The sequence below is a fragment of the Lissotriton vulgaris genome, chromosome 4_1 (genome assembly GCF_964263255.1).
Source record: "Lissotriton vulgaris chromosome 4_1, aLisVul1.2, whole genome shotgun sequence".
Classification (NCBI taxonomy): Eukaryota; Metazoa; Chordata; class Amphibia; order Caudata; family Salamandridae; genus Lissotriton; species Lissotriton vulgaris.
The window spans coordinates 267,754,081-267,773,622 of record NC_141691.1 but is presented as its reverse complement, the minus strand read 5'-3'; positions in this window follow the sequence as shown (position 1 = coordinate 267,773,622).

The following is a 19,542-nucleotide window of genomic DNA, read 5'->3' as shown; positions in this document are numbered from 1 at the left end:
AGAAGGTTAACAACAAAATTGGTAGATTGTTTCGCTCTGCGCAGTTGCATAGCATTCCGCATGGGTGTATTCGGGGTGATCACATGTATCTCAATGATGGGGTTCACTTGTCCCGGGAGGGGAATGCCTTACTCATAGGAGACTTCATAGCATGGCTAAGGGGTTTGAGGAAGCATGACCTTTAGGAGGAGTTTGTGGGGGGGCCGGATAGCTGGTCAACTATCCGGCCTGTGGCGGTAAGGTCATGATCGGTGAGCAGTAATTTCAAGGTCCCTAGAGGGGGGCGCCACCCACTATGGATGGGAGGGCCCGGGGGGAGGCCGCCATTGGCCCCTCCCACTGGGAGGCGGCACCCACTAAGTATGTGTCGCCTAGGGGGAGACGGCCATAGGCCCCTTCCAGGGGAGGAGGCGGCTATATGCCCCTCCTACGAATTTCCCGGGGCCCGGATATCCGCGACAGCGGATGTGATAGAGAGTGTGGGGTGGGGGGGGAGTCCACGCTGCCTTCCTACAGATACCTCACACGGGTGCTCGGACGACCTTTAAGATGGCGTCGAGCGGAAATGGGGGCCCCCAACAAGACAAGGGAAATTGGAGTTGGCACAGAGGGTACAGTCCTCTGCGCGGCCGCCACTCACACCGTGAGGGCGAGAGTTTTGGTAGTAGGGATCTGACACCGGTTGCGACCTTGCCGTTGGCCCTTAATGCTAGGATGTACAATTTTCATTTAGAATGTATACATTTGCAGGATGTTAGACTCGGCTAGGAAACCTTTGTATTAGAGATTTGTTAAGGTTAGCCAATGAACATGTCTTCATCGAAATGTAATAAATGAAAATTGTACATGATATGAAACTTTTATTTAATGTTTTAATTTTGTTTCATATTTTAATAAATACGGCCGGGAGGGTGACTCCCTCCCGCCTTCCAAAAGTTCAGAACTGCATCCGTCTTCCCATTCTTGAGGATGGTGTTGGGAGGGGGTGACAGGCATCCCGGCCATATGGAAAGGGGCGACCACTCGGTCCCCCCGAACGTATGGTTGGGGGCCCCGATCCTCCCGGGAAACCATTTTGGGCGGGGGGCGTGTCTCGGCTGGTATGCCCGAAGCGGCGTAGCCGGGGCGCGCCTTTTCCCGCCCAAGAGGGGTTGTCCTAGACACCTACACCGATGGCCATGCCCAGTAGGCGTACCGGCGGAGGGTTCACGCCCTCCCGAAGAAGAATAAAGTGAGCGGGAATCCGAAGAAGCGTCCTCTTGTTCCTGTGCTTGGAAGCTGCACCCACTCGTTGCACGTGAGCCCTCGACGGAACAAGGAGCAATTTTGACCCACCCACCAGCCCCTAATGGCAATGTTAGTTTTGCAATAAAGTCTTTATCTGATAACATCTTCTTCCCTCCGTTTAGTGGAATAGGAATGTCTAGTTTTAAGATGTGACTTCTGTCTGAAGGTACTGTTTTCTTTTAAGAATAAACAAATGATGCAAGTAGCCACGTGATATTTTCTCCCTTAGTAGGTAATCAAATGTCGTATTTAATTTTTTGGTCGGGCCGTAAGGTCATGATCGGTGAGCAGTAATTTCAAGGTCCCTAGAGGGGGGCGCCACCCACTATGGATGGGAGCGCCCGGGGGGAGGCGGCCATTGGCCCCTCCCACTGGGAGGCGGCACCCACTAAGTATGGGTCGCCTAGGGGGAGATGGCCATAGGCACCTTCCAGGGGAGGAGGCGGCTATATGCCCCTCCTACGAATTTCCCGGGGCCCGGATATCCGCGACGGCGGATGTGATAGAGAGTGTGGGGTGGGGGGGGGGGAGTCCACGCTGCCTTCCTACAGATACCTCACACGGGTGCTCGGACGACCTTTAAGATGGCGTCGAGCCGAAATGGGGGCCCCCAACAAGACAAGGGAAATTGGAGTTGGCACAGAGGGTACAGTCCTCTGCACGGCCGCCACTCACACCGTGAGGGCGAGAGTTTTGGTAGTAGGGATCTGACACCGGTTGCGACCTTGCCGTTGGCCCTTAATGCTAGGATGTACAATTTTAATTTAGAATGTATGCATTTGCAGGATGTTAGACTCGGCTAGGAAACCTTTGTATTAGAGATTTGTTAAGGTTAGCCAATGAACATGTCTTCATCGAAATGTAATAAATGAAAATTGTACATGATATGAAACTTTTATTTAATGTTTCAATTTTGTTTCATATTTTAATAAATACGGCCGGGAGGGTGACTCCCTCCCGCCTTCCAAAAGTTCAGAACTGCGTCCGTCTTCCCATTCTTGGGGATTGTGTTGGGAGGGGGTGACAGGCATCCCGGCCATACAATCCTGCACAGTTTTGACCCTGATCTCTCTTTACCTGACCAGATGGCTAAATTACTATATATTGCTATGGCAGTAGCTAGATTTCTCCTGCTACAGCAATGGCGTACAGAACAGATTCCATCTATGTATGAATGGCTACAAAAGATGAGACAAGTTAAAACCAGTGAGCGGACCTTTGCATTGAGGGTGGGGGGATCAGAAGATTTGATAGGATCTGGGGGACATTATTTGACTAAATCTGGGAGGAATTGTTGTTATTATAAAAGACAGGGATTTATATAAATACTAAATGATTTGAGTATTGAATATACTGTGATTAATTGCTTAGCTACAATGCTTGGTGTATAGCTTTCGCTTTAACTAATTAGGCTAAGGTTAATATTTTTTTTGTTTAAGAAATGACGATGGATTGTATATTATTTATAAATTTGTAATGGCATTAAGGACTTCAATACAAATATTTAAAAAAAATACATATTTCTCCTATTTTCAAAATTGAATTAGTCAACATTACAAAACCATTTAAAATAAATATGAATACAAATTAAAAGAATTACAAAAAAGTTTTTACCATGACATTATGACAGGTAACAAATAAAGACATCCTTAACAATACTGAAAATTCAAAAATGGAAATACAGAAAATATTAGGCATATATTGTTTTAGAAAAATAAAGTTACAAATATTTTACTTTATTAATTACATTTTTGATATTAAATAAACCTTTTTGTTTGATTAATAGAAATCATTACAATTGGAAATACACTTTATGCTGGGTATGATAAAAAATAGGGTAAAAATGAAAAACCATTCCTACAAAGTGGAAATACTGTAGTTTTTCAATATTTCATTGGAGCATAACATCGCAAATGAATTTACTTGTATTTACTACAGCTTGCTTTATCTAAAGAAAATGGATGTAATCTCCTTAAAAACACTTAAAAAAAGGAAAAGGAGTGGGGGGCGAAGCTAAGCATTTCTCTCTTATGGTCCAGCATCCTGCGCAGTCTCACGTGGCCCCACAGGTGTAAGACTGTTGGTGGGGTTATTGGCACTCATACTGCTTAACGTTTTGTCTGCTCTTATGACAACTTAGTGAATCTAATATTAAGCATTGTGGGGCATATTATCAAGGGGGTTTATCTCCGCTTTTTTGGCTTTAAAAGCCAAGAAAGCGGAGATAAAATTATCTCCCTATTACCTAGCTGCCGCTAACACCAGTTAGTGACAGCTAGTAGGAGATAGCAACCATCTTGGGCCCCACTTTGCATGTCAGTGATATTTATCACTAATGAGATGCAAAGTGGGCGTGCCAAGATGTTAGCGACTGAAAACAGTCGCTAACATCGCTATCTCCTATTACCAACTTTTGGAGATATTCACGCTAAGCGGGAATATCTCCAAAAGCTAACACCTGCCCTGAGCAGTTCTTAGCCATGTTATCCAATGGGAGGTGGATAACATGGCTAAGAGCATTAGCTCGCTAATGCATGAATATCGCTGACTTTTCAGCGATATTCATGCTTTGCGGCGATTTTTACCGCATTTGCATTAAACCTTGGTAATACCAAGGTTTATTTGCGGTAAAAATCGCCGCAGCGCTGCGGTAAATTTTTGTCTCTAACCAAGCAATATCGATAATTAGCGCTATTGCTTGGTAATATGCCCCTGTGTTTTCAGAGTTCATTGCTGTGATAATAGCCTGACGGCAGGAGCGGATATTCCATTCGCCCAACAGCAGTAACTTTCGATTATTAAGTAAGGCAGGGCATACACATACCACATGCTCATTCGACTCCGAGCTGCAACACATACACGCAGTGCTGGCACTAAATGTTTTATATTTTTAAATGTTACTAACTTTCCTATAATTATTTTAAGATTTAATATAATCATTGCACTCTGTATTTCTCGCTGTTAATATAATTGTTGTACTCATTCCTGAGGCTCAGCCTAGAATGTTTGGTGTGAGAGCTAGTTGGAATCTTGAGTGTGAGAATGGCAGTTGGATGGAAGGCTGAGGAGCAGAAGGCTGCTCCTGGTAGGGTTTTCCTATCCTCTTCTTAACTTACCATCTTACTTAAATAAAGAACTTACTGGAACTACAAGAACTACTCTACGTTTATTTACAACATTTTGGCGACAGTTTGGAGAACCTACAGCGTGCAGAAAAGAGCCTATGTACAAGAGCACTAAGAAATCTTCAAACGACAAGAGACTGTATTCAAAGAACCTACTGAATAATATTGAAACTTCAAACAAAGGAAGCATCGAACAAAGGAAAGCACCCTGGTTAGCCCCACCAGTGTCCTTCGCCACCGGGACAGCCTGTAACCTCAGGGTGTTTGAGTTCCTAATGCAGACGTGGGACAGTTTTGCGCTTTCAAGATATAATGTTTCATTGTGTCCAGCTGCAAGCTGTTACTGAGGGCAGCAGAGAGAACTGCCTCACACCAGCTGCCACTTTGAGGAGGAGTACCCGCAGTCTCCTTCTTTCCGTGAGTATTTGGTGCGATGTGACAGAGAAGAACTGAGAGGAGAGAGGCCTTTCATTACTAGAGCAGAAATCATCTGTTAGTGTCTAAGGAACAGCTGAGTCAAGGTGAGGAGCCTGCTGTCAGCGTGTGTGACTTCATCAGTGTTTAAGTGTTCTATGCTGAAGTGAGGAGCCGGCCCTGAGTGTTTCCCTGCTCTGATTATCCTCGATCTACTTTATGTGAGGAGTCTAACTCCAGCACGCATGCTGACACGACCCTACTTTCAGATCAACATTACTGTGTGTTTCACTGGAGCTTGTGTCGGGTGTGGCTTTCTGAGGAGGTATTTTTTTGGGAGATCAGTGCGGTATTTGTATTTTTGTAGTCATCTTTACTTGACTTTTCATTGCTGTGACTCATGTTTTTGAAATGTATACTGCCACCTACCTGCAACCATCTCTATCAGTCCGTTGGCTCCAGCGATCTCTCTTTCTCCTTCTCGTGCAGTGACCTGCTTCTTCTACGTTGTCCTGCACTGATGTGCTATGAGTCACCCGGCTTTACGTCAGTCGGCGTGCCGCCATTTTGTTTTTGGCACCACCGGTCCATAACAAGGTGAGAAGTGTTTGGTGAAATTCTGCTTTGCACTTTATTACTGCCAACTACTTTGTCCATTTTGAATAAAGTTTGCGGTCTTCAATACATTTATATTTATTTATTTATTTTGGTTCTCGTATAGCGCTGGAATTCGATCTCCAAGGAGATATCTCCGCGCTTTGTTCTTTCCGAAAGCAGTACTAGACAGTAAGATCTGGGTGACAGTACTGGGGTTACTGGGTGGAGAATAGGTACGTCTTCAGACATTTCCTGAATGCGGATAGATTGGAATTTAGCCTAAGAGTGAGGGGTAATGAGTTCCAGAGAGTGGGGCCTTTATATGAAAGGGCTCGGCCTCCCTGTCTCTCTCTTTTGATCCTGGGGATCTGGAGCAAGGCTTGGGTTTCTGAGCGTAGGGTTCGACCTGGTTGATAGGGTTTGAAAATTTCAGTTAGATATTTGGGGCCAATTCCAAACAAACATTTATGTATAGTACAGCAGATCTTAAATTTTACTCTCAGGCGAATGGGGAGCCAGTGTAGCTTGTTTAGCAGGGGACGGGACGAGGATCTGGCAGGGGCATTTGGAATCAGCCTAGCGGCTGTATTCTGGGCTACTTGTAGCCTCCCCAGCTGTTATTCATTAGCAGATATGAGTAGCCCATTACAGTAATCTAACCTGCTAATTACTAGGGTCTGCACCAGTGTTTTCCTATGGTGATCTGCTAAGTAGAGGAAGACTCTCCTAAGTAAGCCGATCACCCTCATACAAGTTCCTGTGACCTGAATGGCATGGTCTTTAAGCACCAAGGGTTGATCAAGCTTAACACCTAGATTTTTTACGTTTTCTTTTGGGCATGGGGTCGTACCTAATTCAGGAGGACACCACTCAGGTGACCAAAGGAGTGGGGCATCTCCAAAGAGCATGACCTCCGTCTTACCTACGTTACACTGTAGGCAATTGGAGGACATCAATCCGGCTATCGCTCTCATTCCTGCAGCAAAATAACTTTTTACTGCTGGGGTCATGTTCTGGAAAGGGAATAATAGCTGGGTGTCATCAGCATAGGAAATTGGCGTGAACCCATGTTCCCTCACAATATTCGCCAGGGGGGCCACATATACATTAAACAATGTGGGGCTTAGGCATGAGCCCTGTGGAACCCCCTTTGTGAGCTCCCTAGAGATGGAATAGTGGGAGCCCAGACAAACACTTTGTGAGCGGTTGGAAATAAAGCTTTTTAACCATGATAGAGCCGTTCCATCCACTCCTACCCCCTCCAGACGACTGATGAGGGTGTCATGAGACACTGTGTCGAAAGCAGCGGACAAATCTAATAGCACCAGAATCATGGATCCTCCTCTATCTTGTACCATCCGGATGGTATTGGTCACGGAGAGGAGAGCTGATGCTGTGCTATGATTTGGTCTGAACCCAGATTGAGAAGGGTCCAGGCCATCCGCTGCCTCGATAAATTTAGTGAGGTGAACGTTGACATGTCTCTCAGTCATCTTACTCAGGTGGGGCAGGAGGGATATGGGGCAGAGGTTGTTGAGGTCAGACCATGGTAACGCGGTGTTTTTTCGGACAGGGTTCACTACTGCCTTTTTCCAGTCATTAGGAATCTCTCCTTCTTTAAAGGAGAGATTGATCAATGATTGAAAGATCGGGGCTAATAGGCTGCCTAGAGGAGCTATCATCTTAGCAGGTAGCAAGTCTGTGGGAGAGCCTGATTTGATTTGGTTTAGTAGGGTGGTAACTTCTGTAAGGCTGATCTCTGGAATCGTGGTCATAGTAAGCCTGCTATTTTCGCTCTTAATTAACTTGGGACTGGGGGAGTCAGTTGTATCCCTAATGTTTGATGCCTTAGTGATTTCTTTATAGATTAAATCAATTTTATTCTCAAAGAATGCTGAAACATCATCACATAAGGTTTGACTGAAATCATCCGGGCTTTCACAGGCTGTGGGCTTAACAAATGATTGCAGGATTTTATAGAGTTCTCTAGTAGAGTTCCCTGCCTCTGTATTTGTAGCTCAAGTTTATATCTCCTGTTTTTTTTAATGTTTTTAAAGTAGTTAGATTGTGCCTCCAGATAGTTTCTTTTACTGGTAGGTGTGTGTGTTTTCTTCCACTTTTTCTCCAGACTCCTACATTTCTGTTTCTTAACCCTTAGTTCTCCTGTATACCATGTTTCTTCCTTAATTTTAGAGCATTGCTTATGTAATTCTAACGGTGCGAGTAAATCAATAGCTTCCAGGAGTGCTTCATTGAACTTGGCTAGACCTTGTTCGATGTCATCCTCTTTAGAGAGTGGGTTCTTTCCATACTTTCTGTAGTTCTTCTAGCGTTATTTTGTGCCATTTCAGCTTCCATATTGCAGGAAGGGGGTTTAGGTGTGGTGGGTGAGAACCAAGTAAATTAAAAGTTAACATATAGTGGTCTGACCAACTAATGATAGTGGGAGGACAGCATGTTATTTTAGGGCAATTGGTAAAAATTAGGTCTAGTGTGTGACACCCAAGTGTGTTGGGCCCTTATTCTGAATATTAAGTCCCAAACTAGATAGATCACCAAGCAGAGACATACTATCGGGGTGATTTGGTAGGTCTATGTGAATATTAAAATCTCCAAGGAGAATGAAATCTTCATTGGCTCTAAAATAAGGGGCTAATAGTTCCATAAGAGTTAGGGAAAAATCAGAGCATGAACCAGGAGGACGATATACTAATGCTCCTTTCCACTGTGATTTAGAAAAGAGGGAAAATCTAAAAATCATTATTTCCATCAGAGCGTTGCAGCGTGGTCAAGTACTGAGACTTTTAAACTCTCTTTATAGACAACAGCCACACCGCCTCCAATTTTAGTCAGGCGATCTAGATGATGAATCTTGTATCCAGCAGGGATTCCTAACATTATTGTGGGGATAGTGTGGGGTTTTAACCATGTCTCTGTAAGAAAGCAGATGTCTGGCTTATCTGTATTTATGAGGTCCCATAATTGTTGGTAGTGTTTAGGTAGAGAACGTATGTTCAATAGGAAACACTTAAGTCCCGGAGATCCCTTTCCGGCAACATAGTTAACGCTGGGTGTGCTGGCTCCGCCTGGCAAGGAAAGTATCTGATGAGAATGTCCTGTCGCGGCTGTAGTACCAGTGCCAGAAGAATAATCCCTTATTAGGCATGTATGATCAGCCTGGAAACAACAGTTAGCACAGGAAAATGGACCCTCAAAGTTAGGCCAAGGTTCACGCATACAAGTGGCAGTGGAGATCGGAATCCAACTAAGAAGTTTTTCCCTTGGATAAGATATGGTAGAACTAACCTGTAAATCAGGAATGTCAGGTGCTAGGGCCATGTCCCTTGGTCCCGTCCTGTCACGGACGGGGGCAGACGGGCTTTTCTCCGGCACTTCTTAGGCGCGCTTGACAGCGCCCCCTGCGCGTAACCACTGCGCACTTAATCGGGAGGCGTGGCTAAATAGCCCTGAAGACGGTGATGACTAGAGCGCTGACCTCCGCTCTAGCGGAAGTGGATGTTCGTATGCCTGGCTCTTACCTGTCCGCCCTCCGCTCTACGGCAGTAAATTACTGAGTCGGACCGGGGCGGGCAGGCTACAATATCGAGCCCAGACAGTGCGGGGGAGAGTGTTAGAAAATTACAGCAATTTAATGGATGTGGATTATTAAATCAATCCTAAAATTAATACAGTTTTAAAATCGGTCGCAAATGTTAAAAAATGCCAAAGTTTCTAATTGCTTCCTAGCTCCTCGCAGGCCTCGCAGTCAGGACAGACAGACAGTCTAAGATCTCACTCTACCTTCGTGTGAACAGCGGGTCGGGGAGACACTGCCACCGCCTCCCTACCACATGACCGGAGACATTGTTACAACTGAGTGATCTGGCGATCAATTTCACCAAGGTAGCACAATTAAAATATTTAGGTTTTTGGGTTCATGCTTTACTAAGCAACATTCAATGTTTTGAAACGATTTAACAATGCCATCTAGTGGTTTCGTGGCACATCGGCACCTGTGCTAGGAAGGGAAAGATCATTTAATTTTGGAACGGAGAATCGGACATCTGGATTTCCTGGACTTCTGCAAGCATGACTCGTCAAGGTTTCGACTCCATGTCAACCCGCTATTTTATCATAACTTTACTGAGAATTGTGCCTACGTTGACTTTTGAGGGAGTTAACAAAATCTCACTGGTGGCATTACAAGACTTACAAGACTTTCAGTGCTTCAAAGACCCCGGGTGAGAGATCACTCACCGGAACAAGTGACTTTATACCTGAATAACTTATTACTGCAATACTATGTTTGTGGGGTCGTTGAATTTTAGTAGGGCCCTGAAATGTTTAGGTTGTGTATAGATGGGTACTCTAGTTCTGTTTCATAGGTTAGTGTGTTCTCTGTTGCATTAGCTTGTGGGGTGTGTAGTTAAATACTCGTGGTTTATTTGAAGAGTGCCTCAGTTAATTTTGAGTGGGTTTGGGACCTAGATGCCCAGTCATGGATCATAATTTTTTTTGTTCCCTATTAAGTGAACATAACCTTATGGATGTTTACTACCCTGTTATGTAACTTGGGGAAGTGCGTTCCCCAATACATGGTTACAGTGGGAGCTAAGCGCTCCAATTACATTGTTAAGTGGTTTTGGGACCTTAATGTCCCAGTGTTGATCATAGGAACATATGTATCCCATTACATGGAGTTTGCGGGAGCTTACTGCTCTATTTCTGGATGTTTACCAGATTTTATATTTTGAGTGATATGTATGTGACCTAAGTGGGTTGACTGTTGTCACATTCGTAAGTTTTATATAATGTGTCTATAATTGTTATTTCTTTCCCTGTCATGCCATGAGTTGGGACCCTTTTGCCTCTGACCTGGCCAGTCGGTTTGGTTGGTTTCTTGGGTTTTGTATGTAGTGTGTTGGCGTGGTGGTGTGTTGGTTATTTCGATTTGGGAGTTATGTTTTGTTTGAGAAAGTGAGAAGGTGGTGTGAATGTAATTTGCTGGTTTGGGTGATTTGAGTGAGTGGACGTTAAATTGCTGATCTTTATTTATTTGATGTAAATTGCTGAAGTTGCTTGATTTTACTTTTTCTCTGCAATTTTATTCCTATCTATTGTTTCTCTATTAAAGAAGGGAGAAGTGTTGTACTCATTCCAGCTGCTCAGCCTAGAATGTTTGGTGTGAGAGCTTGTTGGAATCTTGAGGGTGTGAGACTGGCAGTTAGATGGAGGGCTGTGTAGCAGGAGGCTGCTCCGGGTGGGGTTTTCCTATCAACTTCCTAACTTACCATCTTACTTAAATAAAGTACTTACTGGAACTACAAGGACTACTCTACGTTTACTTACAACAATAATTTATATATATATACATTATTAGGAATATTAGAATATCATTTGGATGAATTATTAAAGTAACAAAATACACATATACATTTCGCTATTTTAATTTGAATATCATCAAAATATTTAACATTACATTTTTATTTAAATATTCAATTTTAAAAATATCTCCACCCTCATCCTGTAAATACTCAACATCCTGCTACTAAAAATATATATATATACAGTATATTTACACATTAATACAAATAAAAGTACACATTTCAAAAATGTTATAAATGATAACATATTTCATTAAACGCACATAACTATGACTGAGCAAGAATCAGACTGCAGGCTTCCTGATGGACAAATTTTGTCTGAGGTCCTAGTGACGCCTTGGTCACAGAACAGAGGAAACAACGGCGTACCAATTGGGAGCGATGACAGATTCCTAAGGAATTTGTTCTCAGATTTTGTGATATCATTGTGTTTTGTGAACCCCCACAACTCTGGCCCATACGGAACAGACCCCAAATCCTTGGACTCTTAGATAATAAGTCCAGGTTTGTAGTGAAATGTCAAAAACTCCTTGAGTATTGTCCCAGAAATCTGCTTAAGCCTGTGGTGGCCTTTCTAATATGCGGTTGCCAGGACATGCTCTCTACAAATTTAACCCCCAAGGAATTACCATGTTCTAGAGGGACTCCTCCCAAGGGGTAGCTCACTCTTGAAACATCTATGTTGATTAAAAGACTTCACCATAGTTTTCGAAATATTGATGTCCAAGCCCTGCTCATTACAGAACTCGTTGAAGCGAATCAAGAGTCTCCGGCAGCTTGACGGAGTCTTTGAAATCAGCAAGGTGTCATCAGCAAAAAAAAGAATTGGAGTTTTGAAAGCCACCAAAGATGGGGCATCTGCTTCCAATTGGACCTAAAAGGGAACAATGTCATTAATAAAGAGTGTGAATAGGGTGGGTGCCAACATACAACCCTGACAAACACCTTTACAGACCTTTCTGTCAACTCGGTATGATCCCCTCCGCATCATATGCTTTCGTAATTATCATTATGCAAGTGAATTAAAAGGGATAAGATATTTATCTATTTGTGAAATTAGAAAGTATTCACGGATATCAAGAGAAACATTGAAAACAGGAAGTCGAAAACTTAAGATTTGCAATTCAAATTTTGTGAAAAGAGAAGATCTGGCCAATAATGTTCAAGTCTTGGAAGCTGGGTCTTTGCAGCAAAATATATGGGTTCTTTTGGTCATCCACCCGGGTTACACTCACATAACACTGATAGAGCGCGGGCTCACCTGCCCAAGATTTTACCATACTCACCTGGGCCCATAAATCAACATACACACTTTGAACAGGTAAACCTATGCTTCAACAATTTATTTTAACCATTCAGGACCTATACCAATTGACTTACCAATCCAAGTCACTGGTACCTAATGTCCTAAGGGCTCAAGGGTGCTACCATAACAGGCAGTTAAGTAAATAAACATTTGCACTCATATAATAACCACAAACTCGGGGAAGGTTTAAATTCTTTATCTAATGTAAATTATTAAATGTCAATGTCCATACTACATTATCCGAAAGTTGATCAATCAACAAAAATATGATTAAGGTAAGATAGAATGAGAAACTTTCATTAGGCATTGAAACATAGGGAAGGTGGAAAAAGGAAAAACAGTACAATGACAAAAACCCACATTTATTATAATTACCTAGAATGGTGTGAAGACCAACCCTGGCCACGGGCTAGGTCATAGGACAGAACCCCAAAGTGCAGGTGCCAGCAGGAAAGAATAGATGCAAACCAGAATCAGGACAGGTACGGACCAAATTGGATCAGGACAGGACCACCTCATGCTAAGACCGACACCCACAGTTAATGTGCTATGCCTGCATTGCACCTTCTCTGCAGCCAGCAGCCAAACCCCGATTGGGTCTCCCAATCTCCCTTACCAGTAACCCCGATTGGGTTATCGATTCTTCTGACAGAGTGCTCTGCCAGCACCTCTGCTCTTGATCACCTATTGAGTGCGTTGGGTCAGTGACAGGTCAGCTATTCAGACAGGTTGCACAAACTAACTAACTAAGCCTACTCAAGTTATACTATTTTCCAGGGCAGTGTACCACCTACCAATGTTGCAAGTGTAAGGATCCCCAATTTTGATTGGACAAAAGGATGAGGAGAAGTCATCACACCATACCAAATTGAACTATTTTCTGAATATTTAATTTCATGTTCCCTCCCATCAATTTCTTTTCCCATGCGTTTTATTCCACCCAACAATTGAATGTTCTTATAGAAATACAATGTTAACAGTTTGTCTTCCGCTTGGGGTCATCAAGTCAGGTTCCTAGGCGCATCTTCTAGTGTGATGAAGACTTGGCTTTGATTCAATGACAAATGACTTAAGCTCCTTCTGGAGTTTGACATGCGCAGTGTGGATTTTCAAGATGGAGTAATAGCACCTCCCAGGCCCAAGATTGCGATACATAAAAAAATAGAAAAGAAACAGTTTTAGAAAACAGAATAAATGAATTCACTGTATACCACTTATCTCTACTCTATTCCCTTTGATTTATTTTAACTATTACGTTTAGTGTTTAGGCAAAACAAACAGCGTAGCAAAAGCAACAGTGCAAGCTTCATGCATGCTGTAACACAGAGCATCCATCTTAATTCTAGTGCGCAGAAGCAATAGTTTCCCTCCAAGCAAAGATAGTACGTCATGTCACGTGAGTATGACAGACACATGCGCAGTAGGAAATCCCGCGTAGCAGCAGCCATTTTAATGCAAGCGTATTATAGTTAGTAAAAGCACATTGGAAAGCTTCCCCTAGATGTCAGATATGTCGTGTAACGCAATATTAATTAGACAAAACATGTTAATTAGTACGTTATGAGTTATATGAGATTGTAGAGTACAAGTCGCTTTATGTGCAAATCCTTGCTCCATCAACACTTCCTTGATGCAAAGTGGTACAATGCCGCACAAAATGCTATTTGCTCTGAGAAAAGGGAATGCTTTCACAGCAAAATACTTTTAGCACCGGAATTTAAATACCTCTGCATTGTTTTGTGTCACTTTGACCCCCATTAGGATGACGGGCCAGACTTTGTCCACCCGCCATCCTATCTGAAAAAGGGACCGCCCGCCATAAGGGCGGGGGTCCTGATGGTGGCATTAGGATGCGCCCACCACAGTGCCGGGCGCATTCCTTATTTTTAACATTGTGGCGGGCGGTGCTCTCTGCACCGCCCACCACAATGTTAAAAATGCATGTATGCATTTGCATACACAAAGCGGCAGGCACCGCGCGGTGCCTGCTGATTCATGTATGCAAATGCTGGGGGGGTACCACCTTTCCTTCACTCTAACTTAGCCCTTTGAAATATGGCTGGCAGTGTCTAATAGACACTGCCACCATAATAATCCTTTTCCGCCCCGGCTGCAAGGCGACCGGGGCGGAAAAGCGGCGGACGGTAATTCCGTCCGCCGCGGTCCCCCTCGCCATACTAATATGGCAGAGGGGATTTAGGTGTGGATGGCGGGCAGTTTCCCCCACCAGGCCAGCGGTTGCTGCCGCCAGCCTGGCGGGGGCAATCCGCCCGCCATCCTAATGGGCCCCCTTATGTGACTTTACCCAAGTTCAGACCCCTAGTTAATCTGGACCTAGGTTTCTGTTATGCATGTTTGACTGCCAAATTAAAATAAGCTGTTGTTGATAAGCAAGTGCACTTTTTGCCCATGCCTTAAAATGTCCCTCTAAAACATAATAAGTTATTCAGCAAACAGGACAAAGTAGTTTGAAGGAGAAGAAGGTCAGAATGATGAAGATTCTATTATATGCACATTAGCCTTCCTCAGCTGAAAAAGGAACATTTGTGTTAAACCTTGAAAATTAATTTTCACTTGCAACTATACCAAAAGACCTACGTCCATCCGATGCCTTTGTCGTGTGTTGAACGCTTTTTCACAATCCCTGTCAATGCTCAAGTCAGAGAAAGTGATGTTTGTCAGCATAAGGAAAGTAGGCCTAAAGTAAACATGCAAAATAAACAGCTACATTTCAGGATAATGGTCTGCTCACTCTTCTCAGTCCTGAAAATGTCACTAGTGGTCAGCATCAAGCACAAGGAGCTATCGCCGAATTAACAGCACTTTATCACAGCCAAAGTCGTGATAAATTTACCCCACCATTCACAAGCAGGTGCTAACAGCCCACAGCACCAGTTTTCCCACAAAATCACCCACAAAAAACATCGCTACAGAGGACCCCCGCAACTATCGCTAATGAGATGCAGAGTAGGCGTTCCCGTGCAAAAAGACGCACCAACACCACACCTCAACATTCACAATGACCAGACAGATCGGTGATAAGAACACAAAACACACAATAAGGCGCGTTTGCTGCAGGAAATTTACACCTGCTCTGACCAGGTATAAAGTCGGACAGCAGCCTCCCCCACAATAGGGAGCCCAGCCCAGGGCATCATTGGAAGGGAAACAGATGATATGGAGCAAATGAGTATGCCCACCGGACACCCAAGAGGGTCACAACACCCACTGACTCCACACCTAGGACCCCAATCCCGGACCCCCCTAGGCAAAGACATGCCACAACAGCTACACCTAACCATGTACCAATTATCCGCCTGATGTTGCACAATCACAACTGGTGACATGCATGTGTTGTCACAGAAATGACCATCATACGTTCACTATCAGAGCAAACAATTAAACGTTATTGAAACAACACAGAAATCAAATTTGGTGAATCCCATCGACACTAAAGATTATCAGCATTAATCTTAATTTTTACATAAATGATCATAGATATATTTCCTAAATTTAAAATTTTCATTAGGTGTCTTCCTCTGTATGTGTCGACGCGTTTCAGCCCATCAACTTGCAGGCCTCATCAGGACTAGGGCTCCAGAGTAACACTTTTTCAAAAGAACCTCTGGTGGTAAACGGATCTTCCCACCAATATTCCACTCCTAGGGCGTAGCTGCTCTCAAAATCACAGTCCGATTCAAACAATGATAGATAATGACAGTGCACCAAATCACGTGACCGGGTGCGCGGGATGGTTCCGGTTATAGTGAAAGTTTGATGGCTACAAAGCGAATAAGAATACGGCGAGATACTTTACCGAGAGGGAGAGTGTGAGTCCAGTACACATCGGACTACTAATGAGCCGGTGTATTTAGGAAATATATCTATGAGTATTTATGTAAAAATTAAGATTAAAGCTGATAATATTTAATGCTCAATAGGGTGAGCTTACATATAAGGAATGCTCAGGGAAATTTTAGGTAGAGCAGCCATTATTGAATGATAAGGGTCATGTTTTTTGAATAAACATTGTGTGTATATATGTCTATTGTGATAAATGTATATATGTCTATATAAATGTCATACTAATGTAGTTTTTTGACTCTAAAGAACATTCAGAAAAGAAAAAAAAAATTTAAAAAACGGATTAATAAATACTCGCTCTATAAGTCTAAAACATTTTATATTTGTTTTGGGTCAACCATTGGTTAGTTATTTTTATTAAATTGTTAGATTACATCTTAAGATTAAATATTAGGGAGAGGTCATTTGAGTATCTTTCCGACCTAGGTTTGATGTATTTATCCCATGGCATCATTTTTCTGTTTGCTATATGCACTGTATGGCACTGACACCTCAGTTCCGGGAAGGTTTGGCATGGCCACACCAGGGAACGGATATGTTAATGTTGTGGGGGCAGCAGCATTCAACATCGCCATGCCTTGTAGTAGCAATGCTATGTTGAGGATCTGAAGGGCATGGGAGATTCCAGTTACATTTTGCTGATGTTCAGCGGTGGCTGCCATCCTTTCCGCCTCCATCTGCACCATGTCCTCCATGAGCTTCTGCATCTGTGGCAGCTTACAGCTGGTTTCGCTGGAGCCACTCTGGGCGGACAGGTGTTCTTCTCTTCGTGTCATGACTCCAGTGATGTCAGTCAGGGCTCGTTGGAGACCATGTAGCGGGGATACACACCCAAGGATGGCATCAAGTTTGGTTGTCATTATTCCGAAGCCCAACCGCACCTGCTCTGCGGTCTCCCTCTGGCACTGCAGCACACTGAGTTGGAAGGCCATGTGTTGTTCTTGAGGGTCTTGGGGGGTGCCCGGGCTCTGGGTGCCTCCTGATGGTGCTTTCGGTAGTGGGTGGTGTCTCCTTGATGCAGCTGGCCTGCCCTGATCCTGTAGGTGAGTTTTGGATGAAGTCCATGATGTCTTGGCTTGGGTCTCAATGCTGGTGTTGTCCTCCTAGTCATCAGTGAAGAGTGTCTGGGACTGCTCTGCAGGAGGTGTTGATGGTGCCCCTGCCTCATGAAGGGGAGATGGTGTATTAAGATGTGTCCACATGTATGTAGCCGCATGGTACATGTTGACATTCAGACAGCATGGAATTGTGCATTGTGACAGTCTGTAGATCTGGGTGAGGACCCAGAGTCCTTGTGGGTTTGCACTGTGCACTGTGCTCTGCTTGAAAGTGCTTGTGTGCCATTGTGCCCATCTCCACCTGTCCCCCTAGTACCTGAGGGTCACTCACCCTGTTGTGTTTGTGTTGTGTTCTGTCGAGCAGTGTCCGATCCCCCGACGCAGGCCACAGTCTCCACACTGATGACTGTCGACACCAGCTCCTCCATCTCATCCAGTGCGAGCTGTGGTGCTGGGCCCCCATCTCCAGTCTGCGTTGCTGGCTTCCGGTTGGCAGAGAGTTTCTCCTTGGTCCGCCGCTTGATGTCATTCCATCGACTCTTGACCGCATCCATTGTCCTCTTGTGCTCCCCGACGGAATTCACCTTGTCCACAATGTCCTGCCATATTCAGTTGTTGGTGCCCAATGACACGTTTGAAGGTGACGAACAGTTGTTGATGGTGTTCCATCACCCCCGTGACTATGATCCTGTTTGCATGCGGACTGAACTTCGTCTTCCTCTTCTTCTTGTCCTTGCCCTTCCCTGTCCCGAGTTCCCGGGTTGGTTGTCCAGGGTATTTGTGGGGTTGCGCTTGTCCTCTGCGCCTGCTCGGCTGCCTCTATGGCACTTGGGTGTTGGTCAGTTTGTGTTTGGGTGTTTTCCTACTTTTATGGTGATTTTTTCCGCCTGCCAGGTGTGTGTTGCAGGCCTGGCGCTGCTTATCGCTGGTTTCCTCATTGCGCTTGGGCCCATCCCATATTTTTTTGTGTTGTGATTTGTGTTCTTGTCTCCATCAAGTTGTTTTATCGCAGACATTGGCTGCGGTTTCGGCAGACTATCGCATGCTACCGCCGTGTTGTGAATTCCACGTTGACAAAAGGTTATTTTCCTGCGATGCGCTGCGATGTTGAAAGTTGCGTTACGCTACTCTTGCGGTAGTTATCACACCCTCTTGTGAATATACCCGACAGTTCTTAAAGTCATTATAGGTAAAAAAAGTTTTTATAGCACTTTGTTTTTTGTTTTTGTCAAAGCAAAAACGTACTTCTATAAAGTTCAAAAAAATAAATGTTTTGTAATCAGCAATATTAAATGGAATACACAGATACCCATTGCAATTTATACCTCTTGTCCCGGACAGACAACAAATTAAAGATTATAGCAAAAATATAAATAAATATAAATAAAAGAAAATAGGGGGTGCGAGATCACCAGCTACTAAATGACATTTAACATTTTTTATCTAATGTAATTAAGTACGTTCTGACACATTCATTAGCCACATATATTAATATATAAGTTTGAGACCTTTCAAATCGTAACGAAAATCGACTAAAATAAATAACTACATCAGTTTCTAAACATTTATTGAAAACAAACATGCTGACGTACTCGACATTATATATTTAGTTGCTGATACAAGGACTTGTCAGAACAGTCAAATTCAATTTCAATGGGTGAGTTATACAATTATAAACCTAAGTATTCATAAAAAGAGGTGTTTTGCTGAGAAGTTGGCTCAGTTATTCATAGTAGATCTGGTCAGCGAAAAATGGACAAACTCGCAGGGCATCTCAGAATTATGGGTCTAATGTAAACTGAAGGTGGTTTTCCCTGGGGAATCTACAAACAATAGCCACTCACCAGATAGAGCCAGTGGTTTTAATTGCCCACGATACCAACATTGAATATGATTAGATCGCATTTATTCTTACTAATTTGATGTGAAACAATATTTCCTGAAGCCACTATTATTTGTCTACTTCCTCAAAATGCAAAACACCAGCTGACTTTGAACACGGACTTATGAAGTAAATAAATAGTTTCGTAGAAAAATGTGTTAATTTCATTTGTCGATTTTATTCTACTCTCACATTTAAAAAAAACAGAACAGTATTTTGATCTTTTCAAGTTCACTAAGGTCTGTGACAATCAGTTTCACTTCACCATACTTGGTGTCAGAAAACCAAACCACTCTTTTATCAAATCCATTCGTCTATTGAAAACCAGGCTATCCTGCACTCTCCTCGTGTCATTTTTCAGCGTGCTCTTGAGCCTACCAATGATGATTAAATCCCGATCAGAGCATAGTTCTAACTATTTCAGTGTCCTACCTGACATGTGTCTGGCACACAAAGTCATCTGATTATGCCTTCTATCCATTCTTGATTGGTAAATTGGGTAACATTAACATTTTCACTGCTGGGGTGCATTCTCTCCGCTTGGCAAAGTATTTTTTGGGCATTGGATTGTTCAACCTTGTATATCTGTTTGGTCGCTTTGTGAACCGACACAACCTATTGTTAT